This window comes from Rhododendron vialii, chromosome 3a (genome assembly GCF_030253575.1).
Source record: "Rhododendron vialii isolate Sample 1 chromosome 3a, ASM3025357v1".
Taxonomy (NCBI): Eukaryota; Viridiplantae; Streptophyta; class Magnoliopsida; order Ericales; family Ericaceae; genus Rhododendron; species Rhododendron vialii.
Window position 1 is genome coordinate 2,831,205 of NC_080559.1, and position 728 is coordinate 2,831,932.

Sequence of the window (728 nt, forward strand, 5' to 3'; positions counted from 1 at the left end):
TTTAGTATTTGTTTGTTTTTCATCAAGTTTTTTTTAGGAATTATTGCTTCGTCGTGACGAGAAAAATGTAAAATGTAAAATATTAAGATTGAAATCCAAATTTTCTTGAATAATTGGCTTATTTTCGTCTTTATTCAAGAAAACTTGGATTTCGCTCATAATTTCTTACTTTTTACATTTTTCTCTCCATAACGATTGACGAAACATTAATTCACAAAAAAATAAATACTAAAAAAAATTTGGATTAGGGCAAAAAATACGCCACGTTACTTTATTAGGCCAAAATAGGCAGATTAATCTATGACCAATAATATTACATTCACACACAAACATATATACACTCACAAAAGGAGTAGGTCCCATGCACTGCACATCCCTTAGTGTGCAGTGTGTGTTAGGCCCCGTTTCAGAAACTTTCTTAAAAAATAAGCAGTTTATTTCACATTTTCAAACTAAAAAAAAATGTAAATGAAAAATAAATTTTCAAATTTTTTTGCATTGTATAAAAGATCTAGATGATATCTTTCAAAAAAGATTCATATTGCATATTTTTAAATTTCAATAAGTCAATAATTTTTGAACTTGAAATTGCCTTAATAAAAAATAAGTACTTTTTTTCCGTTGCGGAACAGACTCTAGTGTGTAGTTGTAACATTGTTGAATCCATGACTATTCAAATCTCTCTCTCGCTTCTCCTCTCGCTATGTCTCCCTCTCATTCCCTCCCTC